This window comes from Sus scrofa, chromosome 15 (genome assembly GCF_054392235.1).
Source record: "Sus scrofa isolate SSC_HxYL_T2T_F1_AM1 chromosome 15, Sscrofa_HxYL_maternal_Yorkshire_Landrace_v2.0, whole genome shotgun sequence".
NCBI classification, from domain to species: Eukaryota; Metazoa; Chordata; class Mammalia; order Artiodactyla; family Suidae; genus Sus; species Sus scrofa.
Window position 1 is genome coordinate 54,139,451 of NC_139397.1, and position 25,673 is coordinate 54,165,123.

At 36.4% G+C, this 25,673-nt stretch overlaps 1 long non-coding RNA gene across 7 annotated transcripts in view; it reads left to right on the forward strand.

Moving 5' to 3' along the window:
* Positions 1-25,673, forward strand: part of LOC110257172 (uncharacterized) — a 207,761-nt gene that overhangs the window by 34,373 nt on the left and 147,715 nt on the right. The window contains exon 5 of one of the 7 annotated variants that reach the window (XR_014829792.1): positions 18,140-19,767. The exons of the other annotated variants lie outside the window; for them this stretch is intronic. This is a non-coding gene — a long non-coding RNA (uncharacterized LOC110257172). Of the gene's footprint in view, positions 1-18,139; positions 19,768-25,673 lie in introns of those variants that run through there. 7 annotated transcript variants of the gene reach the window in all.

The window sequence follows — 25,673 nt, forward strand, 5'->3', positions numbered from 1 at the left end:
GATAATATACATTTAACAGCCTGAGACTGTATTTGGAGTTATCTGCATGTAACAAGCAATTTGTTCAAGGTGAATATTCTTAAACACATATGAGGTTTGCCTATTTCCTAGAGGCTCACATTAAATCCATCCAACAGTCAAATGACCTTGCCACCAGCTTCCTCCCAGAAAACTGACATTTACATTTGTAAGGTTAAATAAAATACATAATGGGAAAACCTTAAAAAAGAAGAATGACTATGCATCAAAGGAACATATCATAGGTTTTCCCCATCTTCCCTGACAATTCTGACCATTATGTAGTGGTCATGTCAAGTAAAATATCTGTTCTTGTGACTTGTCTATGTATTGGATGTGACAATGCAAGTTCAGTGTGACTAAGTGAAATAATTGTTCTACATATGAGAAAGGCTCTTAAAAAATGAGATTATCTCAAGAAGTAGTCTTGACTATTGCTGCCACCATGGTCTCTATCATATAAAGAAATCTGAAATGTGCCATGGTAATAGTGAGGTATCAAGTTGGGAAGTATTTTAGATAATACATGAACAATAGAAATTACTTAAGCAATTTGGAAATAAATGAATCTTTTTTTTTCACTTGAATTGCTATTTTAGACAATTACACTTATGAATTAGGAAAAAGGTGCAAACATATTTAAACACATAATATTTAAGGAAGTTTAGAGCACAGATGATTAGTGGTTAACCTTAGCAATTTTAAAGGAATTTCTAAAGGTAAATTTCTCTTGGCTTGACCCACTACAGTACCCCCACATATCATAGCTCTGTGCCTAGGCTTATGTTTCTTCAAATTTCCGTAGAATTTTTATTGACTGTCTTAAAGCATTGGGTGTTTGAAATAGATCTCTGTCCTCTTGCATTTTATTAATTTCATGTAGTGCTTACATTTTTCTCTTGTTGAATCATTGCATTCATCTGTCTTGAGCAAATATAAACAATTTGTGTCTTACTTTTACTTAAGGGTTCATGAACGTTTTCTTGTGACTTTTGTTCTATTTGTTTTTGTCTTGTTTTTAAAGTGCTTGACAGAAATTTCTGGATTTTGAGACATGTAGCATTGATATGAGGTTAATCTCTATTTTTACTACAGTGTGGTTTGTTCACCCATTCTCAGCTGCCTTACTCCCAATCCCATCCCTTCCTCCCTTATCCACCACCGGGGACTTGGCTACACTAAAGTACTTCTGAACATCAGGTAAAAGGGTTTCCCACATTAAAATTAGCCAGAGTATAAGCCAACTTAATTCCTCCAGTGTGAAGCATTCTAATCTGCTAGTTCGAGCTCAATTGCAGTCAATATTGACAGAATGATTCATAGGAAATCTAAAAAGGTTTATAAAATTAAGTCTATTTACATAAAGTTGGTAGCTATTCTATAAGTGGCAGGTTAGTTCTACTCTTATCAGGGGGTTAGATTTCCAGGACAGCAGGTTATAGAATCTCAAAAGTAGGAAAAAAGAATTTGCCCACTTGACAGTAGCGCATTATTCGCAGATGAAGTAGAAAAACCAGGATGACAAATACTTTTGTCTTCAGTGGTGTTTATAACTTTTAGGAAAACTACTGTCTCTATCTTATCTCTCATCAGATATAAGCCTTTTAGATGTTTCCTCATAAATCAGACCCTTTTATTCATCAAGTGATTTTTAAACTCCACAGATGATCTTGTTTGTTTCTTTGAATTTCAGAAGAAACTAATTTCCTAATGGTATATTAGTTTAAACACATAGAGAGACCTATATTCTATAGCCTATTTATAGCCACAGGAGTATAATTTTCATGAAAAAAAAAACCCTTGTTAGTTTTATTCACATAAGTATGGATAGATCTGATGGAATGTGAGTTAAAATATAGTGTGTCAGAGTTAGGAATTGTATTAAGTGAGGCCATAGTGTTGGTTTTTTACTTTTATGTTCAATAATTTTATTGATTGACAATAAGAATGAAGCATTATTTTCCGAGTTCCTGCTGTGGCACAGCAGGTTAAGGATCCAGCATTATCTCTGTGGTGGCTTGGATTCAATTCCTGGTCCAGGAATTTCCATATGCTGTTGGTGTGGCCAAAAAAGGAAAAAGAAGAATGAAGCATATTCTCAAAGAATACTTTAAGTATAAAGGTATATCATGGTATATGGGCTGGTGAAAAATCACATAGATAATAACTATGCTTTTTTTTAAACTTAAGAGTTTTATTGAGGAATTACCTCCCTAAAATATTACACTTTTAGTCACAATTGTCTAGTTGTTAGAAATGAATTGTTGGGCATCAGACTGCTGGGGTGTTACCTTGTGTTACCACTGGGCATGTTATTGGATACATTTATATTCCTGTACCATAATTTCTTCATCTATAAAATGGAGATTATAACTTTATTTCATAGAGATGTAAAAATTATATATGGGAACATGTGTGTAAAACAAACTATTACATAGCATGAGATCACAAAATGTTAGCTAATATTACTTTTATTACTATGTGTGAGTCACTGCAGGGAATCCAAAATTGAAAACAATATAGCAACAACAAGTACCACTGCTCATTTCCGAAAATGGAAATCAGCTTGTTTAAAAATTGTGCAAGGTTGTAAACTGCACAAAATTGATAGTGATGGAGATCTGAACCTTGTGCTTGCATGTTAAAGCAAACTTAGAGGTGATGAATGCTTTCAGATTAGAACTTTGCCGATTTATTTGCAGTCTGGATATTTAATACCACTCAAAGCAGTTGTTTTTGTGATTCATAATTTTCATTAAATCAAACTTTAATTAAAAAGTTTCTGCCTGGAGACACTGCCTTTGGAATCTAGGCAAGGCTCAATAGGACTGTTTTTCTGTTTGTGACAATATTAAATGTCAGGCTGAAAAATGTCAGCTCAGCAGATGGATAATTGTATACTTTAACACCCTTAATGGACAGAGGTATTTCAGTATAAACTTTAATATAATCTTATTTACATATGCTAATGTATATCTGTAACACACACCCAGTACTAGTTCAATAATACTAATGTTACAAATGATAGTAAGTATATATGAATCATTCTTAGTACCTAGGAGGCTCCCATGAAATATAGGTGTCTCAGGTCAGTTTCTGAAAACAGAGTCTGAGATAGGGGACATGCTTGAGACGTGGCTCCAAAAAGTAGGAGTGAAGAAACAGTGACAAGAGCATGTTTTAACTGTCAGTGCCACAGGCATCAGGGATTGGGTGCTTGGGGGACATCTGAGAAGCATACAGAAGGCCTCCCAACTCTGTCCTTGGGCTGCAGCATTTTCCATCAGCCCTTCTTCTGCATTGGCTGAGGGTTGCCTTGTATTGACTAACCCCTCACTTTTGTCATATATTTCTGCTAGAATTGTAGGCCTGGAAGTTGAGTCTATGACAGGAACCTGAAAGAACATGGAAGGTGATTGTGGCAGAATGCTCTTAGTTTGAGGGTTACCTTGCATAAAACTGTCCCATCTGACTCTCTGAAATTAGAGCTGGGCCAAGGGATGAGAAGGGGCAGCCAACCTTCTTTTGCTCTCTCTGCATCCTGTCCTCCTTTTGTGGGGCTCAGATCCATCATTAGGTCTTTTTGGGTTCCTGCTCAGCATGGTGGCAAGTCAGCCACAGCTTCTTAAAAAGATTTCTTAGGGAAGTAAGTGTGGCAAGCTGGAGTCCCCATTATTGCAGCTGGTTCAAGGACTGAAATTAATACTCTCATTTTCCATCACCCACACTTGATGGCCCCTACTCTTGGCTAACATTTCAGCTTGCTAATGGTAGCCAAGATGCAGAATTTCATCTCTCTGGGACTTGATCTCCTCCAAGACCAGAAGACTATGTTCCCCCTTCATTTCTGTCAATAGGCATAGAAGGACTAAATAATGTCCCAGGGCCTCCTCCAGGTCACAGACGACTTGCCCCAGAAAGTAGCAACCACCCTAGATACTCATGATGTTCAGGTCAATTACCATCCCCGGTGCCATCTATGCTGATGATGGGTTAAGTATTCAGGAGTGAGAACAAGTAGGCAGCTCAGTTTTGGTGAGAGAGAGCTCAGGCCTTGTCTCTCTCCCTACCACCAGGCTTATTCTTATGCTTAGCTAGGAACAGGGGCTCGTGGAAAGCGCCAGACAAATCATCTTGTCAGCTAGGTTGTTGAAGACCTCCTCTGTAGACGGTTCTTCCTGGTAGACATTGGTAAAAGCCACAAAGATGCTTACATTGTATAGTTGATCCAAAATATCTCTTCACCTGTTCATTCCCCAAATCTCCTTCTTCAACATGTTAATCTTGCTATTTTAAGAACCATGACCCAATAGCTAAGACATTTTGCACTGGTTAGGAGTTCACACATAACCTCCCCTCAGGCCAACTCAGCCTCTTTCCAGACACAGCTTAGTGTCAAGCAATGTAGCATGAAACCTAGTCAACCCAGAAGATTTCCCCTCATGACTGTCTTCAGGACCACCTATAAATAGGTCTGATGTAGCTACTATTAAGCAAAAGATGCTTCCAGCACAAACAGATGAAGCTGACCGTCTGTGAACCAGATCTGAGTTTTTTCCTCCCCTCTGAATGCTGGTCATAGGGAACCTCCTTAATGCCATAGGTTGAGCTGACAATGGTGGTGGTCCAAGAGTTAGGAGGTATGGAGACCCTCCGAATCCTATCCACAAAACTTGAGCCATTTGGATCTGCTTGGGCCTGATGACCAGGTTGCCACATCCATCACATGAAGGGTTTGTGCTAACTGACCCCATGACTTTGAGATGTGAGAATATTCACATCATGGTAGGCAGGACTGACTGCAGTAACTCATGTTCCTGGTCAGACACTTTCTGAAGATCAGGGCCCAGTGGCAGATAAGGAACTGTTGACCAAATGTGTATTTCTTTGCAAATAGCATGGCCTTGCTCTGAGACCCTAGGGGTCTATGCTGTGACTCACCTATTGGGGCTTTCCAGACACTTCTCTGTGCATCTTTAGCTACTAGGGTTATTGATCATAGAACTGGCTCTTGCAGATCTTGCAGCTCCCCCTGGTAGGGATTTTGCAGCATAGTCTTAAGGGACCAGCAAGTGCCAGAACTTGTATTTTGTAGTATGGGCTCCAGGTATACTAGTTTGTTCAGGACAGAGGTCCTCAGATCATTGAACCCCTACCCACTAACTACCTGCCCAATGTGAAGGCCTCTGAATATCTTTAGGTTTTCATTTTCATCCTCCAAACCATGTACCACCACAGCCTGGTGCAATTACCACACACTGAATGGCATGACACTTTATGGAATAAGGTATCACCAAGTCCTCACTATATTTTTAAAAGTGCTTAACATTATACCGAGGCCGGACTATATGTGTTCTACTGCCCTTTTCACATAAAAATGAACTGCTTTTTGATGAGAATTGGAAAGATTTTTTGTTCATCAGATCAATGGCTACATTCTAAGTTCCAGAGGTTGTGTTGATGTATTTCAGTATCTACATCACTTGCAACATGGTAGCTATAAAAAGGATTTCAACTTGGTTAAGTTCCTTCTTTTCCTCTCTTCCACTATCCATCTGGTTTATGAAGCCATCAAGGTGAATTCAAAAGGGATATGTTGGTAATCACGAGATACACTTGCATAATTCAATCCTGAGGATGTTTCCAAACATTTCACATCTATATAGGATATGGTATTGCCTCTGATTTATTAACTGGGTTGAAAGGTAGCTGATTACTGGGCTGCTTCTGGCCTGCCTGCCATGTTGACGCTTCATATGGGTCAATATGTCAGTTAGGGCTTATGATGGTTGGTATGTATATCCACCCCAATTAGCTGGTGGTATATGGTTGGTTCATTCAGACCCATTGGACCTACAGTAAGACTAGTAAGACTTGGGCTACTTCTTCATTCATCATCTGGCTTCCCACAGACCCTAAAATACCTTGGAGACCACTGTGGCTTTTTGGGGGGGATGGAATGGTCTGATTATATGTTAGTTTTCCATTGCCATATCCCAAATTTTGACAAAATTAGTGATATAAAAATTAGTGACTTATCTCACCATTTTCAGGTTAGAAGTCCAGCCACAGCATGACTCATTTCTTTGCTCAATTTTCCAAGGCCAAATTTAAGGCATTGGTTGGGCAATAAGGTCATCTAAAGCTTGGCAGGGGGTCTTATTCTAAGCTTCTAGTGGTTGCACAACTGAGATCTGGCTTCTTGTTAGCCATCAAACGGAGACCTCTCAGTTCCTAGAGGATGATCTTGAGTTCTTGTGCATTTATTTCCCTTGTTCCATGGCACAGTTACTCTGATGAGTGACTGCAGGTCTCATTTTTGCAGGATTTACATCCCTACTTAAATTAGGAGGAGCAGTTCCATAGTAATATCTTCTATTGGGCTACATAGGAAAGGCATAGAGATTTTCATGATGATATTACTCTTCTCACTTGTATGTTTCTGTGTTAATAAAGCAGTGGAAATTACTTTTATTATTTTTATGGGGGAAGCAATACTAATTGCACAACAGGAAGCAATGTCATTGGCATTTCCAGTTCCCAGATGGAGTAAAAGAATAAGCAGGGATCTGAAGGTAAAAGTCAAGATGTGTGCCTGTGGGCTTACTCTGATAGAGAAGAATTCTGCATGTAGTTGTGAGTTACTGGGAATAGCACACCAGAGGTCAATTCCCAGCTCTATATTAGTAGAGTTTCTTGCTACCACCTCTTCTGGACTCCATGACTGTAACCTAAGGCTAAATCCTATGTCCATTCATGGCCTTTATACCCACTTGCCTGAGTTTATTTTCCTATCTCAGCTGTACACATTGTAAATTTTTCTAGAGTTTGAGCCAGGAAATTGGCATGGATGACAAGCTACTTTCTAGAGGAGGGAACTATGTAGATAGAAGTTCACCACTGGAGTGGACATGGTGTTCAATGTACCTCTGCTTCCAAATGTATAGACTTCTCCTGGGAGAACTGATGAACTTTACTACCTCCAGCCTCTACCTTCCTTTTCATACACTGCACAGGGGCTGGAAGGTCAGATTGCATTGCTGTGAGGATTTATACACAACATGCAACAGATGTCCACATATGGGGCACTTAGGCTGATGAGAGTTATATGATGATTAAAGATGGCTCCTTGTGGAGTTCCTATTGTGGCTGACTGGATTAAGAACCCAACTATCCATGAGGATGCAGGTTTTATCTGTGGCCTCTGGCCACAGTAAGAATCTGGCATTGCCACAAGTTGTGGCATAAGTTGCAGATGCAGCTCATATCTGGCATTGCTGTGGCTGTGGTGTAGGTCTGCAGCTCCAGTTCCTCCTTTAGCCTGGGAACTTCCATATGCCATAGGTGCAGCCCTAAAAAGAAAAAAAAAAAAACAAAAAAAAACACTTGTTTTCCATATAGGAGGGGCTTAAAATCAACAGTCCAGGGGACTAGTTTTGAATCTGGGTTTGTATGCCCATCTCACTGTAAAAATTAGCTTGTATATTTGTGTGGCTTAAGTATAAAGATAGAACTTCCCATATCAAGTCACCTCTTGGTGTGACCACTTGTCTTGGCAGTTTGCTCCATACTGTGTCAACTTAGTTTTTATAGCAATGTGATTGAGCTATTCTTTATTTATTCATGTAGATCTTATTTAGTGAATCAAAACAGACTGTGGGTTGATTTATGCAGCGCTAGACAGACACAGAACCTTGAAAGCTGGTGCTGTTGCTTACTTTTCGCTATTTGGTAATTAAAATGCCTGCCAACACTTATCATGTTGTCTTTGAACTATGTAACTTTAAATGTAAGCTATTTTTAGCCTTAGTGTTTATTTCTTCACTTTTTACTCTCTTCTCTGGTCTTACAAACACGTAACAAGACTCACAATGTCCATCATTAAGCTCTGTGTTTTTCATTCATGTGTAGGAATTGATCTCTTATTTATCACTAACACATTTTATATGCACTTTTATTGTGCATAGAAATTCTGTGCCACTTGGCACCTATGGAAGAGCTTACAGCTGAAAAGTTTTATTTTCAGCAATGATTATCACTAATTCTTACATTCTTCTGCATTGCTGATCACTGACTTTTTCTAGAAATTGTGCTCATCTACTCTTTTTCATGCTTATATAAATTACTGAATTGGAATACTGCATGGGACCAACTCTACAAATACACCTCCAATCTCATTTCCACTTCTTAATGGACTCCAGTCAATGTCTTGGTACTAAAAGCCTCTCATTACTTACTTCACCCTGGCCTTTTTACACTCTTTTTATTTGCTCAGTTTTAGAGTCTAGTTGTTCTTTTTTGTCAAGTGGCTTATAACACATTTTTCCAAGTACAATAGTTCACCATTTAAAACACCTATAACTTCAGTTCATAAAGACTTTCCACTCCTGTGTTTTTTGTATATTCCTTTTTGGAATCTCTAATAGAAATACACATTTGGCATAATTCCTATTTTTTGCTAGCCCACCAGAGACTAAAACCTGCCCCCCTACCAATCACATTATTACCCCTAGAGCTGTCATAAGAAAAAAACTGGTATTTGTGAACAATGACTGTGACAGAAAATCAAAGAATAAAACATATTTTAAAGTATATTTTACAGCAGTTACACCATTTCTCTTTTTCTATCCAGCAGATAGGGCATCGCTCACCAATACATGTTTTAAAACTGCTGTGAGCTTTTGACATGGGGTGGAATGTGGGTATTGTCCTGTAAATACATGCTTTGGTTTGGTGGGGGCGAGATCACACTGAAAGCATCACAATGTCAGTGGGCCGAGATGAGGTTACTCCCGAATTGTCACCTGGAGCTGTCTACACTGGTGCTGTCATCCTTGCTTTGAAACCTCCAGAGAGTTGGCCAATTACAACATTGATGTTGAGACTAAGTTCAGGGTCTGGTATAGTTCAAAAAAGAACTATTAACTCAGAGTATATGTACTAAATGTAACTTATGTTTTGGCTTCTAGTAAATACTAACAAAAGCCATCAGACCTCCATGCCAAACTCTTAATGTTCTGAATTCTATGGGGTCACTGAAACTTTTACCCAGTACATTTTTTATTTTTATTCATTTTTTAAATTGAAATCTAGTTGACTTACAATATTATACTAGTTCCAGGTATACAACATAGTGATTTGATATTTTTATAGTTTCTGCTCCATATAAAGTTATTACAAAATATTGGCTACATTCCTTGTGCTGTACATTACATTCTTGCAACTTATTTATTTTTAAAAGATGATTATTGCTATTACAGTGCTGTATGTCAAACTAAAATGACTTCCATGGAGCTACAGACTATTTTCTGGTACATGTGAAGCTGGTCTTATTGTATGGCTACTTGCAAAAGCTGGCTCACTCAAGCAGGATGTCACCTTAGCTGTTAAATTCAGCTTCCATAACTAAAATGCTCCATGTCAACAGGACATTGGGGACGTTTATTGTACATAGCCCTGCTAACATGGCTTCCTTTCATCTCCTAAGCTGCTTACTGCCCAACAGTTACCCTTACCCCCACCCGTGCACAGTCATGACATCTCCGAATTAACCACACAGTGCACAGCTTCCAGTACCAGTAGCTTGGCTTCACTGCCAGACTTGATGGGGTTTATTTTTTTCTAGCATCTCATGCTCTGATTTTTAAAAGATATGGATGAATCCATTCAAAAAAGATCTGATTCTATTGCTCAGTATATAGGCTAAGATAAAGCCTTTTTTTTTTTTTTTTTAATTGCTCACTGAAAGACGAGTCAAATGGTGTGGTAGTTTTCAGCTTTATGGAAAACTGTAACACAAATGTTTAAAGTAGGTAATAAGTGATTTCTGGATGTCGTTCAATGGAAGATACTTAAGCTGCCTTCAGTTTTGCCTGGGTTTAGATATAGGGACTATATCTAGGCAGAATGTGTTATTTGAGCTTTTTCCAGTAACTTCTTCCATTGTTGACACAGTCTAAAGATGGCAGAAGCAGGAATCTTTTTTTATAGGTATTGTTGTGTTCATTGCAAAGAAGTTTGGACCCCATCCCTGATTAGGATGCCAAAAGAGTTAAAACCCTGGGATTTTCCACATGCAAAAGGACTTTCTTCATGGGAGGTAGACTCCTAAGGCAGAAAGTAAGGGTGAGTGAGAGAGATGCAGAAGACCTAATCTCAATATGTGTCATATGGACAAATATGGTCCGCTAGGATGCAAATACTATCTTGGAAATAGAATTGATTTGCTCATTTTTTCATGCACTGATGCCTCTAATGTGTATGAAGCACTTTTGATCTTTCAAGTTTAAATATATTTTCTTGAAATGTTCCATTGTGTTAGTGCTCTGCCTTCCTCTTAGAAAACAGACCTCTCTGCTTTTATGTATGTATGTATGTATGTTGTCTTTTTAGGGCCACACCCACAGCATATGGAGGTTCCCAGGCTAGGGAATCAGAGCTGTAGCTGCCAGCCTATGCCACAGCAATGCCAGATCTGAGCCTTGTCTGCGACCTACACCACAACTCACAGCAACGCTGGATCCTTAACCCACTGAGTTAGGCCAGGGATTGAACCTTCAATCTCTTGGTTCCTAGTTGGATTCATTTCTGCTGTGCTATGATGGGAAATCCAAGGACCTCTCTGGTTATAAGTTATTAATTGCCAAACATCTGCTTAATTGTGTTGTAAGATAGTGAGATTTTACTTCTGTAAAATTTCTTTTTTTTGAGGTATGATTTATTATTGTCTTTACATGAAAGTTTTGAGTTCTGTTTATTTAGATTTACATTTCAGGCTTAATTATAAAGAACTACAATTATCTATTGGGTTTTTAATACTTTATTTTCTTAAGGTCCATTTTAAAATTTGAGTTTCTGAGCCAAGATATTTAGTCATTGCTAAATATTTTGTATAGCCATGAAAACTTCTATGACCTACCTGCTGGAGACTTAGAAAAAGGAAGGTAGTCAGTTGGTTTAATGAATGACCTAACATAAACTTTTCATTTGCAGGTTAATCCATCTTTATTCTAAACATAGTTCTATAAATAATTCTGCAACAAAGTCAAGTAGTTGCTTAATAGTATTAGAGCTTCCCCTGACAATGATACAGAAAGTTGAAACATTAATAACTATTGAATCTTAATTTGGCTTCAAGCACATTATTTTCCAAGCCTATTTAATCAGAAACCAGATGACCTTTCTTATTATGAGACCTGAAACACTTAAATTGTCCCATTTTCCAAGTGTTACATATTTAGTGAAGTTTATGGGACCAATGTATCAGATCACCACCACTGAATGCTTCTTAAAAGCATGGATAAGTGTCCATAATTCTTTGAAGCAGGAGAAATGCTTGTGTTCCACAGTGTTAAGCAGAAGTACTTGGGAGACCTGACATCTAAAGTCAGAATCACTGCTAACCTCTTCCATTTGACTAGAATCAGTCAAATGGATGCAGGCTCTTAAAAATACTTTCTTCTTGCACCCATACTGACAGATGCACATTCTCTTTTAAAATATAGTTTAACTATTAACAGAACAGGTTTCAGAAGCACCGCATCAATTTCCCCATCCACATTTCATTGTTGGTTCAATGAAGTACAGTAAATCAGAGTGAAGATAAAAGAATCACAAAAAGCATTCAGTCAGAGAACTTATTGAGAGCCTTCAAAGGTAAGAATGCTGAACTAGTCATCCCAGGGATAAAAGAGAAAACAAAGACATAACTCGGATCCTAGAGACATGCACGATGGATGATCCAGTATTGAAGCAAGACATCTCTTCCCATAAAACAACACTTAGCCTCTTTGCCTTCCCCAAGTTGGGCTGCATAAAAATAAACTGAAGATTATAATTTCTTTTTAGATAGATAGCATCACTATATATGACTCCCATCTGTGTATCTGGGAGCACTTCAATCTAATCTCAAGTTTTCAATCATTACACACTGCCTATAATCTTAAAAGTAAATTCCTCCTCCCAGTTTTAACTTCCAATGGAATCTAACTTTACATTTTTAACACTGTGTCTGTTAATCTAATACACTGCTACTAACTGAAGGCTCCATTTATTCAGTATCTGTTTTGCTCTGGTCTCTCTGATATGGGATGAAACAAACATGAGAGTCATCCTCACTTTATGTGGCTCTGTGTTCATAAGACTTGTGAATTTTGGAACTACATCCTACCTTTGTACTTGGTACTTTATTTCAAAATGTTGAACTTGCAGAGGCATTGCAGACAGTACAAAGTTCCCATCTACCTTTTGCTGAGCTTTTTCTAATGGTTTCATCTTACATAACTGTGGTACATTTATCAAAACTATAAATTAGAGTTCCTGTTGTGGCTCAGTGGTTACAAGCCCAACTAGTATCCATGAGGATGTGGATTCCATCCCTGGCCTTGCTCAGTGGGCTTGGATCCTGTGTTGCTGTGGCTGTGGTGCAGGCCAGCAGCTGCAGCTCCAATTTGACTTCTAGGCTGAGAACTTCCATATGCTGCAAAGCCATGAAAAAAGACAAATACAAATGAATTATAAAGTTAACAGTTGGTATGATACTATTTGCAAAACTACCTAAAGTCACTTGACTATCACTAGTTTTTCCACAAATACCGTTATCCATTCTAAGGTCCAATCAGGATACCTCCTTACATTTTGTCTCTATATCTGTTTGGTCTCTTCCAATCTATGAGAGTTTTTTTGGTCTTTTCTTGTCTTTCCTGACCTTGACACTTTTGAAGACTGTTGGTTAGCTATTTTTGTCCATGCCCTTCAATGTGACTTTGTCTGGTATTTCTCATAATTTACTTGACGCTGTAGATTTTATGGGAGAATACCATGGAGGTATTATCACATTAGGGTGATTATCAACCTGATCTACTTTTGAAGAGTTAACCTTGGCGCTTTGGGTAAAGAAAGGTCTTCCAGGATTCCCCAGTGGGAAGTTACTCTTTTCTCCTTTTCATTCCCTAATTAATGTAGTGAAGTTAAGTTCAGCCTACACTGGAGAGAATAGAGGTGATGGTTAAATTTCATCTCTTGAGGTGAGTGGTGTTAAAGATTGGTAGACACATTAGAATTAACATCTTATGAGTATTTGAGGGGTATCCAAACATCCTACTTAGTTTATTTTAGCCTCAGTCTATGCATCTTGCTTGCATAAATTATTACTGTGGTGTTCCCAGAACTAGTGATGTTCTAGTGATGTTCCTGTAATTATAAGAAACTAAGATCTTGATTTGTAAATACCATTCTTCAATAAAAGGATCCATACTCTTTAAAAAAACAGCTGAGTTGGGGTTGGAACATGAGAAAAAACTAGAACATCTTGCAATATCAGAAAGTAAATAACTGTTAAAAGTGAAAGCAAAACAAGAGATGGGGGCATGTTAAAAGGACACAGGAAACCAACCCAAAGCTGTAACAATTTTGCCAATGAAGTGGTGGCATTAGTGGATTATAACCCTTCCAATAAAATGAATATCCATGAATCCATGGTGATAAAACTGACTAAATAAATGGGAGAAAAAGGGCAAACATTGCTTATAGAAAAAATTCCAACGACTAAATGTAGAGACAAAAAAGAAAACAGAAAGTCAGTGTGAGATATAATTTAATGATTTTCATCCAATTTAATATCTGCCAAAAACATATTTCATACAGTTGTTATCAAATATGAGCCATTTTGCATAGTGTTCTTAGTATTTAATCCAAATGCTATTATTTGTACGAATGTTTTATTTACATTCACTGCTAAATTTTTAAAATGTACACAAATATAAAGAAAAAAATACATGCAGTCAGGTTTTTAAGTACATTTCTTTGATTTCTAATAAGTATATTCACAGCATCTGCATTTCTTTATTTGTGAGCATTTATAATTTATGTATCCTACCTACAAAATTTGAAAAAAACTGTAGATGGCTGTTTTGATCCTGGAATTTTCATTTAGCATTTTTATTAAACTTTCCCCCCAGTATCACTTACTTTTAAATATTTAAATTGCTGGATTTTATTCTATTACATAGAATGTCCACATACATTTATCTAAAAAAAATCTCTTTTAGATATTTTGCATAATACTATAATACACTTGTATATAAGCCTTTGCCTACTACACATCATTATAGCTAAGGTAGACTCTTAGCAGGATGAATAATTTAAGGAGTATAAACATTTAAAGCTGTTCTTATACAAACATGACTTTTTAATACTGTCATAAGACTGTAGTATAATTTAACCATCATAAAGTTGTAGACACTTAATTACAGGCATTTTACACTATTACCAATGGTAACTGTATCTTTACCCAAATTGCTAAATTCTCAAGTGTCTTAGGCTACTAATACATACTGCTAAATTGATTTCCAAAAGAGATTTCACCATGGCAAAGTCTCACCATTTATGATTATTTCTGTCTCATGTACCATTGCTAATATTAACTGTAATCATTTTGCTTAAATTCTTAATTTTCTGGGATAAAGATATCTTCTAACACTTGAATTTTTAGTAATTTTTAGTAAGTTTGAATATGTGACATGGAAAAGAATATTATCTTTGAAAATAAGTTTTATATCATGAATACCTGTGAATTCTTGCATATAATTTAACACATTTTAGTCTACTGGTCAGTCAACAAGTAGATGCTTGCATTAATTCAACATAACTTCAAAATGGAGTCTTATTCAAAGCTTTCAATACAAGTATACTTAACAAATAAAAATTGTATATATTCAAGTTCCACGGGAAGTATGCTTATTTTGATGGCAAAGAGAACCTGCAAAACAAAACTATTTTGAAAGAGACTATTAAAACTAAGAGTAATGATACATCCCATAAGATATTTGAAAATACTTGTTTTCATATTTGCACACATTTTTGTTTAAACGTTTTTCCATAAATTCAAGTTACTTTACAAAAATATTATGAAAGCGTCAAGAATTTTTAACTTAATGTTCTCAGAGCAGATAATGAAAATAGCTTTGTCACTTCAACACTATAGAATCCAAATAGTATATGGAGTCATAACTTCAATAAAAGAGGCTTAGGTCACTTTTGAAATATGGTAAAATGTGTAGGTATCAGCAATGCGTTGGTGACTGGTAAGTATGCAACAATGTGATTGTTATAATTTCATGATCATTAACCTAAGTTTAGGAGATCTCTATAAGCTAATAAAAGACATACTTGGATATGTCTGACTGTCTTGTGTGCCAAAAAAAAAAAAAACCATTAAAATAAAATCTTTATTGCCGAAACACCTGAAGAGGCCAGAGGGATTTTAAGCACTCTCACTGAAGTGCAAGGAAATGCAAAAATTAAGGCAGAATACACATTTTCATTATGTTAATTTCTTTTGTCAGCAAAAGTATAAAACCATCCATCTGTTGAATTAAAAAACATGTTTTCCATGTACTTTATTCCTTTTAATTTTAATCCTTGTGTATTTTAAGAGAAGTGAAATCCATATGTTTGCTATTTTTACTTTTAGATTCTGTCGAAGTTGAAGTTTTTTCAAGTTAGTTGTATTTTCTCTCAACCTATTCTTTGCCAATTTCAGATAAAAATTTTTAGATACAAAGAAGGTAGAAAATAGCCTTTATTAGTTGTATGGATTCTTTTTATCACTTTTTTATTAACCTATTCATTTTTTTGAATAAAGGGACAAGCTGTATCAGAGGCTGCATTAAATATTTATAAAAACTCAAGTCATAGTGTCTGCCATCAGGTTATTTACACTCTGATCACAGTAAGTTGACCACAGCCTTGTGAATTATATTAAGAAAGCAAACATTTGAGAAGGATTGTATTTTTTCTTGATGAAATGTAAGTGAAAGGGTAGTTGACATCATTAGAACAAGTAAAGGCAGCGTCTCAATTCTGGATTGGTATCCTGTCTGGTTAGCAATATTGGAAATCTCTCCTAATTGCAAAGAGATACATGTGAAAGCAAATTAGAAATTTTGGACAATGATATGCTTGCTGAATGAGTAATTCGTTTGGTTTGGAGAGACATTTTGTTAACTAGTAATGACAGTTAACACTTGCACAGGTTTTCTACATGATGGGCACCACAGAATATTATCTGTAATAGCTTGTTTGATTCTCACAGTAACTCAGTGAAGTAGTTACTCGCCCTAATTTTTTCTTTTTTGCAGTCATGGATATTTATTTTTTGTTATTTTTTTAACCAGTAACTGCAGTCTTTTTTTTTAAATTATTTCCCCAATATAATTTTTTTCTACTGTACAGCATGATGACCCAGTTACACATATATGTACACATTCTATTTGCTCACATTATGCTCCATCATAAGTAACTAGACATAGTGCCCAGTGCTACACAGCAGGATCTCATTGCTAATCCATTCCAAAGGCAATAGTTTGCATCTATTAGCCCCAAGCTCCCAATCCACCCCACTTCCCACCCCCTCCTCCTTGGCAATCGCAAGTCTATTCTCCATGTCTGTGATTTTCTTTTGTGTGGAAAGGTTCATTTGTGCCATATATTAGATTCCAGATATAAGTGATATCATATTGTATTTGTCTTTCTCTTTCTGACTGACTTCACTGAGTCTGAGAGTCTCTAGTTCCATCCATGTTGCTGCAAATGGCATTATTTTGTTCTTTTTTATGGCTGAGTAGTATTCCATTGTGTACATATACCACATCGTCCTAATCCAATCATCTGTCTGATGGACATTTGGGTTGTTCCATGTCTTGGCTATTGTGAATAGTGCTGCAATGAACATGTGGGTGCATGTGTCTTTTTTAAGGAAAGTTTTGTCTGGATATATGCCCAAGAGTGGGATTGCTGGGTCATATAGCTAACCTTAATGAATTTAAGAGTATAGAAATTATTTCAAGTATCCTCTCTGACCACAATGCCATAAAACTAGAGACCAACCACAGGAAAATAAATGAGAAAAATCTGACTACATGGAGACTAAACAACATGCTACTAAAAAAACAATTGTTTAATGAGGAAATCAAGAAGGAAATTAAGAAATACCTCGAGACAAATGATAATGAAGACACAGCCCCTCAAAACCTATGGGATGCCGCAAAAACAGTGCTCAGAGGGAAATTCATAGCAATATAGGCCTTCCTCAAAAAAGAAGAAAAATTTCAAATTGACAACTTAACCCACCACCTAAATGAATTAGAAAAAGAACAAGCAAAATCTAAAGTCAGCAGAAGGAAGAAAATCATAAAGATCAAAGAGGAAATCAATAGAGTAGAGATTAAGAAAACAATAGACAAAATCAATCAAACCAACAGCTTGTTCTTTGAAAAGGTAAACCAAGTTGACACACCTTTGGCTAGACTCAAGAAGAAGAGGAGAGAAAAAATCCAAATAAACAAAATAAGAAAAAGAAGTCACAGCTGATACTACAGAAATATGAAAAACCATGAGACAATACTATGAACAGTTGTATGCCAACAAATTTGACATCCTAGAAGAAATGGACAATTTTCTAGAGACTTAACAACCTACTCTCCCTACTTTACAAAGACTTTGAGGAGAGTTTGGCATCTGATTCCAGAGTCCATACTTTCATTTTTTAATTTTATTTGTTGTCCTTTTTTTAAAAAAATGTTTTGTCTTTTTGTCTTTTAGGGCTGCACCAGTGGCATGTCGAGTTTCCCTGACTAGGAGTAGAATTGGAGCTGTAGCCACCGGCCTATGCCAGAGCCACAGCAATGCTGGATCTGAGCCACATCTATGACCCCCACCACAGCTCATGGCAATACCAGAACCTTAACCCACTGAGCGAGGCCAGGGATCGAACCTGAGTTCTAATGGATGCTAATCAGGTTCGTTCACCACTGAGCCACAAAGGGAATTCCTATTTTTTGTCTTTTTAAGGCTGCACCCATGGCATATGGAGCTTCCCAGGCTAGGGGTCCAATCGGAGCTGTAGCCACTGGCCTACCCCACAGCCACAGCAATGCCAGATCTGAGCCACATCTGTGATCTATACCACAGCTTACGGCAATGCCAGATCCTTAACCCACTGACCGAGGGCCAGGGATCGAACCCGCAACCTCACGGTTCTTAGTTGGATTTGTTTCCACTGCACCACTCTGGGAACTCCAAGAGTCCATACTTTTAAACTCTGTTTTCTGTCATTTTTCAGAAGCATGGCAATTCATGAGGTTAAGTTGGAAAACTGAAACAATGATGTGCACTGGTTCACACACCTTTTTTTTTGTGAAGCAAAATAGCCATTATCCTGGAGTAAATTTAGGAAGAGAATTCAGCCTTTCTCTGACCATAGCTGTTGGCTGATGTATGATATTTTGATCATATGAAAGAAGGAAATTTGGAAGTTTCAGATCCACAAGGGCCTGTTCTTGTCTACAACTTAAAACAAGTGACAAGTGGTGCCAGCCTATCATGTGCCCATCAGTGCAGTTTATTGGACTTTTGGGATATATGGAAGGTTGGAAAAAAGAATACAACTGGTGACAGTAAAAAGGACATGCAAAAAAAATCTGGCTTCTTTTAAAAAAAATCTAAGCTAAAAATCTGAATTTGCTGTATTGACAAATAACATTTTTATGACATACTTTAATGCCAGCTTAGTTTTATATTGGAATAGATTCTTTTGTAATGGAAATGCTGTAAAGTAAAAGATTAAATTTTTTGAAAAAGTTAATTCTTCCAAAAGGTATACATGTTAGCATAAACTCTTAATATTCAAATAATAAAGGAATCTGAAGAAAGGAAAATTTAACATATGCCATACTCAGTGCATTAATAAAATGTCAAAAAATGTTCAACTTACCTTTTGCAATTTGAAACACAAGACAACAATAGACTAGATATTTTAAAGGTGAAAAGAGAATGGAGTAAGAATTTTCTATAAGCTGTTATCAATATGTGAAGGCAGCAGAAGAATACTCTAAGTGCAGAGGCTCAGAAATTATACCAGTATCTAATTGCAGAAATGAGATAATAGAAGTTATATATCAAAGTATTTCATTTTAAACATAATTCAACTTTCTTACATAAAACACTTTTTGAAGGGAATAGTTGAACAGAGAGAGAGCATGCCCATCTTTCATTTAAAACTAAAAATCTGATGCTTGAATATAAGTAATAATTCATGTTAAAATACTCTTTTGTAAAATGCTCTAGTAAAATTAAAACCATGATATGTACCTCAAAATAACTGAAAAGATCTACACAAAGCAAGGATAATTGAGATTATGATGTATAAAATAAAGGATGAGCAAAGTGAGAAAGCATAAAATCCAAGGCATTAAGCAAAAGAGCAGAAGATCAGCTACTACTCATAGCAGAATCAATTTACAAATTCTTATATTGAAAGTTAGACATTTATTTTCAACTTTGTTTAAAAAGAAAATACAGCTATTTGTGAGATACCTCAGAAGCAGAATTACTTATCACAAGTTGAAAATGAGAGATTAGGCAACAATTTATTAAGGAATAAAAACAAAGCCAAGCATTAGTTTCAGACAAACTTAAATTCAAGGTTAAGATATTATATTGTAAAAATGTTTTATTTTACTGTGTTTGGAGTCAATCTCAATGAAAATACAGTGATCACGGATCTGACTTTGTAACAAAAACCATCACAATATGGAGTCAGGAGATATTAACTTTGTAATTTGAAAAAAATTAATGAAAAATGTAATTAAAAATATAAATGCAACAAAATATATCCACTTGATATGTATGAGGAAGCTGTTTGACAATTTTAATGAGGCTCTGTATTGCATGTTTGACAGATTAACAAAATATGAAGAAAATTTGTCAGATTACTGCTTGTTTGGTTGCCTAGTCAGTCCTCTTTTCTTACTTGGTAACAGAAGCTTGACAGCTTATGTATACTGCTGTCAATAAAGCTGCCTCAAGTCTATTTCTCAGCCTACCTTGTAGTGGTGTAAGCACAGAACTAGGTTCTGACCAATAAGCTTTTAAGAGAATGTGAAGTTTATTTTGGATCTCCTTGAAAGCAGTGGTCTGAGAAGATTTTTCAAGGGAACTAGCTCAGCCAGAAGTGGTGTCCCTTAATTTATCCTCTTCTTCCCTCTCACTGTTTAAGAACACGGATGTGTAGCTGGAAACTCAATGGCCATCTTAGACCAGGAAGCAATCTTGAGAAGGCCATACACTAGAAAAAACAGAGAAATAGAATTTGAGGTGTTGAAGATAATGAACTAACATTTTGGCGTAAAACAGAGTGCAGCCCTGGGTAATATCTATAAAGTAATAAGACAGCTTCAGTGGAGCTTCAAAAAGTTGCAAAGAAATGGCAAAAATGAAAATTATACTACCTTCAATAAAAGAGGAATGTTGCCTGGTGGCCACAAGCTTCTGGGCTCAAAGGTCTTTACCTATCTTGATCCCTTGGGGAAAGGGGGTTCCAGACCTTGTATTAACATCTCCTGGGGAACTGGTCATGATTGCCTTCAATTATGTGCAGTGGCTCATATTTTCAAGGGTGATTCTTAGTATGAGGCTCAGTAATCCTACTTTTGGATATGTGATGTAAGAGAATAATCCAGAACACCAAATAGAAATTATGCAGAATTATATTTATTACACATTAAAAAAAATTAACAAAACATGGGAAACAACCAAAATGTCTAATAATAGGAAATAGCTCAATTATGATAAGTATATTGTTAGTCCATCATAATAAACAATTTTAATTTCATTCAATATTGTGATAAATATTAAATATATAGAGATTTATACATAGACCATAATGTCTAATCAATAAAATAATTTATAAAAAAGGAAGGACTACAAAAATATCAATGGTGACTTCTATTTAGTAGGACAATATTAATCACTTTATTATTCTGTTTTAATAGTTCTCTATGGGCATAAATTATTTTAGCTTCACAGAAAAATTAGAATTTTTGAAATGGAACTATGCATGAAGCAAAATTAAGATGTATGAGCACGTTTAATAAAAATGTAAATTACATAAATAAGAATTATAATTATTTAGAAAACTTGATTCTTTGAACTCATTCTTTTATTAAGTACGTACTATTAAACATATGCTCTCAGGGAGTTCCCATTGTGGCACAATGGTTAACGAATCCGACTAGGAACCATGAGGTTGCAGGTTCGGTCCGTGCCCTTGCTCAGTGGGTTAACGATCAGGTGTTGCCGTGAGCTGTGGTGTAGGGAGCCTCCATATGCCGCAGGAGCGGCCCAAAGAAATAGCAAAAAAAGACAAAAAAAAAAAAAAACCAAACCAAAACAAAAAAAAAGCTCTCAGAATCAGAATTGTTTTGCTATATTCTTTCAGTGTGTTCAAAAGAAATAAAACACAGTTTTGTCTGTAGTTGCACTTGAGCTGAGAAAGGTGTTTCATATAATGCTTAAAAGTCTACTCTCTTATACACAGCAAAGATTTGTTCAACCCAGAGAAATATAAGTGTCTTGTTATGGATAAAAAGAACTAGACTCAGGAAATATTAACCCAAGTCAAAAGGCAAATGGGATTTTCTATTGAACTGTGCTAGCTCTGACAGAAACCCAACTCAGCCTTCTATGAAGACTGTGGTTTAAATAAAAGTGTCTTATTCAGTCTCAAAGTTTTCCTATGAAATTTCCCTGAAATTACTCAAATATGGAAAAACCTCTCAAAAGCAATCTGAATGATTTCCTTGTTTCAGAAAACATATTGGAGGCAGGATAGTTGGAGTTTGTTTAATGGTCTGCTTGACTAGAGGGGTGAATATAGGATATTAGGCTGTTTGATTCCTGTGAACTAAACTCAGTGGAACTTTTAGTAGTGTTTGTAAGATGAGTTGGACTTAGTATACTAGACAGTGTCCTGCTAGAAGATGCAAATAGCAAAGGAAAAGAGCTTCAGTACATTTTTTTTTCTGTCAACCTGTATTAGGATATTACCTGAAGTTCTTCACTAATATATTTTTTTCTTTCTTTTTTTTTCTGTAGTATTTTCTGTTATTTTGGTACCTCTTCCATTTGGGCTTTAGTACTTGAGCATTTATCAGCTCATGGGAGGTTTGCTATAGCAGAATCTAAAAACAATGGGATAAAAATTTTGGATTTTTTCCTGAACTATGAAAAGGTCCAGGGGTAAGAAGAAAATAATTTGGAGGAATATGTTAGACATTTTGCCATCTTCACTTTGCTGGATGAGGTTGGGATGGGAGTAAAGAGGAGAACAAGATAGAATTCCAGAGGGGGATATTCCAGTGGATCTCATTTGCAGGTTTTGAGGGGCTAAGATAAGGTAATGGGGGTTGGGGAGCAAAAGTGACCTGTTGTTCTAGTTTTTGGTTAACCTTGGAAAGTGTTAAGATCCCACTCGTATTGGAAAAGCAGAAAGCACAGATTAGGAAGGATTTCATGTCATTTTGGAGCAGAAGGCCCTGATACAGCCTCACAAGTGTTTCTAGTAATGTCATGGAAATGCATCTGAATTGTGGTATCCCCAAAGAAGCCCAGAATTGCCTGAAACATACAGAATTTAGGAAGGTCACAAGGTTGAGAGTGAAAGGCAATGACTCAGTGACCTTGAAGGTAGATACTGAAGTCCATATGAGGCAACATCCATCATAAACAGATACCACCATGGTCCAACAAGGGCTAAGACCCTTCTCTGCCATGGGATTACATGGCCATCCCAAAGATTCATCTAATGGCCTAGAGATAACCTACAATTAAAGAAATGTAAATGTTCTTCAGTTTTACCATCACCATTGACTGCTACTAGTTAGTAAGCTCTTTTATCTGCTATAAAAGTAAAGAGTATCCTTTCCAGAATGACTCTAGAAAAATCAGTCTAGGATTCCAGCTCTATATTCTGCATGGTGACCAAGAAGGCCACATAAGGTTTAGTTATAACATGGTGGGGTTACCATCTACCTGGTTCACAAGTGCCTGGAGCAAAATCCTTTTGGGATTGCATTTGAGGGTTTGATTGACTTGTACGGTTTGTGTATTAAGCTGATGAGACTTTAGGTTTTGTTGGCACAGCACAGTTTTGCAGATGTATGTACTCCCCTGCCCATCACCATCATCATCATGTGGGTGGGAGAAAATTTGGGGAAGCAGTGGATATGTGTATGGCCAAGATGGTAGAGATGGTTTCATGGGTGTATATGCATTCCCAAACTTATCAAATTATGTCCATTAAGTATGTACAACTTTTTACATATCAATCATATCTCAAAGTGGTTTAATAAATCAGAAAATTCTACAGGGTCTGTAGATGTTAGGAATGTAGATGTAAAACACTGAAGGCTGGGTAGAAGCTTGATGGTTGAACTAAAAGAGGGAGATGCATTCCAGGCAGAAAAACAACAAACCTTAGGGCAATTACAAGAAAATAAGAGTAGAGTGTGTTTAGAGACCAGCAGATATTACAGAGCTGTTATTTCTTTGGCTTTTCCATGTCACTCTACCTCCACCATGGCTTTTTTACATGTTACTTTTAATAGAATTAATTTTGTATATACAATTTAAGTTTTAATTTTTGTATATATCCATTTATGATCTCCTTGTGAGTAGGAGTATTTTTTATTTTGTCTTCTGTATAATCTATTTTCTTTAAATCAGCTGCCCAGTTAACAGATAAATTTCAATAATGCAGAATCTAGGGATTTATCAATTTTATTTTCCCTAAACATTTCACTTCTTTGTTTAACACATCCTCATTCAGAGATACCCTACCAAGAAAGAAAAATCTGATTCTGAGAAAGGCACAAAGGATTGCCATGTGCCTTGTGTAAACAAAGTGACTTCTAGCCATATTTTTCTAACAAGATACATTTGGATTTCTGAGTAATTATAAACATTTGTTAAAAATATCCCTAGATAAAGTCCTTAAAATGCTTATAATGTTAACAGTTTTATGTGATATGCATACATACACACATTAGGAAAATATCACAGGCTAGAGTTCTTAAAAATGCTTAAAGCATAACAGTTCACACAGCAGTATGCATAAATACACACATTAGGAAAATATCACAGGATACAATTGCTAAAAACTGATTGTAGCATTAACAGGTCTTTCTGTGAAGTGCGGGTAATAAAAAATTATCTTAATCAACAAAAGTGTCCATGTACAAGTCTAGGCTCCAACACAATAATGTTGCAATTTGCAGCAATATGCATAGTCAAAGAATTCATGGTGCCATGAATAAATACACTCAGCAGTTAGCTAGACGTCATTTGACCTGAAACCAATATAAAGAAATTATTGCTATAAAATTCTTTGATCCTGTAATATGCTATTTTTTTCCTTCATAGTCTATATTTATTGAATACCTTACATGGTTTTGAAGGGGCTAAATGTATTTTCTATTAAAAAGCTCCTCTCTCTCCTTTTTCTCTGAAGTTCCTCTACTATAGAATGGGAATGTGTATGCGTATAAATACCCATGCTGTTTACATTGCCAAAGGACTTCTCAATGATTCCATTTGTCCAGGGCATATGTGGGTCAGCAGTCAGGAACTCAAATTTATCAGATCTTGAAACTATGTCGGGGTGCTGTAAAACTCAAGATATGCTTTAAAAAGTTCGGCATTTATACAGTCCTTCAAGTCTCAAGAATGGGCTATCACATTACAAGGACATCTGTAGGTCAAGCAGTATAGCTTTTCCCAGGTAGGAAGTCACCAGTATGGGATATGTTTTCAACTGCTCTGAGATGGCTTCTAGCCAGGAACCCCTCATGCCTCGGTTCCTGTGCTATACAGTTGGTATCTCTTTTACCACAGGGTAGTTTTCTTCCTAGATTCTTCTCTTTAATTCAAATGTTTCTATGAAATTTATTCATTATCATTTTAGGGTAAAGTCTAATAAAATGACTTCTTGCTAGGACAAGAGAGACCAGTGTACTATGATGGGAAAAGTTGAGTGTAAAGTGCCGGAATTGAGCTGGGAGACAATTCAAAATTTTAAATTAGCAATAGAGTAGTTGGAAAGCAGATGGCCTGCTACAAGGAAGAAGGAATTGTAATAAAACCTTAGTAGAGGTAATGGAACAGTCCAGACAGGTGGGAGGTCAGAGTCTGTCCTCTCTAGTTGTGTCCCCTATCAGCACATCGTGCCCACACCAGAAGAACCTGGCTAAGGAAAGAGGGGGCTTAATAACACAGAGGATGGTCTTTCTCTATTTAGTTTGTTCAATATTTCACACTCAAGTTAATGATACTACATTCTACTTTCTCCAAAGACAATCCTAATAATAGGATATTGCTATGGTCCAAATGTTTATTTTCACTCCCCAAATTTATATATTGAAATCTAACCCCTAAGATGATGGTATTACAGGGTGGGGCCTTTGGGGGATGATTGGCTCTTCCCTTGTGAATGGGATCACTGCCCTTATAAAAGTGGCTAGGGAAAGCTGCTCTAATTTTCCACTATGTGAGGACAAGGCAAACAGATGAGCCAGGAAGTGGGCTCTTAGCAGACTCTGAATCTGCCAGCATCTTGATCTTGAATTTGTAGCCAGAACTGTCTTCCTAGCCCTAAAACTCTGAGAAAGGCATTTGTAGACCACCTGATTTCTGACTTTTTTTTTCTCATTTTTTAAAGTTTTATTGAAGTATAGTTGATTTACAAGGTTGGAATAATTTCTGCTTTACAACAGAGTGATTCAGTTCTATACACATCCATTCTATTTCAGATTCTTTTCCCA